This window comes from Tupaia chinensis, unplaced genomic scaffold (genome assembly GCF_000334495.1).
Source record: "Tupaia chinensis unplaced genomic scaffold, TupChi_1.0 Scaffold000067_1, whole genome shotgun sequence".
Classification (NCBI taxonomy): Eukaryota; Metazoa; Chordata; class Mammalia; order Scandentia; family Tupaiidae; genus Tupaia; species Tupaia belangeri.
Genome location: NW_006159526.1, coordinates 396267 through 396913, shown reverse-complemented (window position 1 = coordinate 396913; position 647 = coordinate 396267).

Sequence of the window (647 nt, the reverse complement as noted above, 5' to 3'; positions counted from 1 at the left end):
TATGGACAGTGAGAAGATGATGGTTGCCAGCCCTGCATTGCCTCAGGGAAGAACAGGAACTACTCTACCATTCTTGAGGAAGCCAGATACCCGAGGATAACTCACGCTGCAGAGCCCCACAACACCATTCCCGCTAATCACAAGATGGCTGCTGTGCCGCATCAACTGATAATCATCTCTGCTTATCAGAACCGCTTTCCTAGAACTGTATTCCATGGAGACTCACCTACAATGGCGGATCCGCACGAGACCCACCCTTGATCCAACCTTGAATGGAATCTATGTTCCCTATTGTTGAAAACTTTAAACTTGTGGCCCTTCTCCCTTTACTTGCATGTATCACATTTTCAATAACTCCCCTGGAAGACAACTGTATATAGCAGAGATAGGGTAATGAGAGAGGGGGAAAGGGCAGAGGGTCAAAGATAGGATAAAAAACATATATATATGTATACATTGTATGAAAGTAGAAATGGAATATTACTGATGATAACATGCTTGATTAAGTCACTATGCAGTTTGTCCTAGATGGGAAACTACATTTAGTATGTTGTGATGATGCTCAGGGAATGAGTGTTAGGTAATATAATATAAAAGATTAAAAAAAAAAGTTGCAGGAGGAAAAAAAAATGCACATTGATGACTGC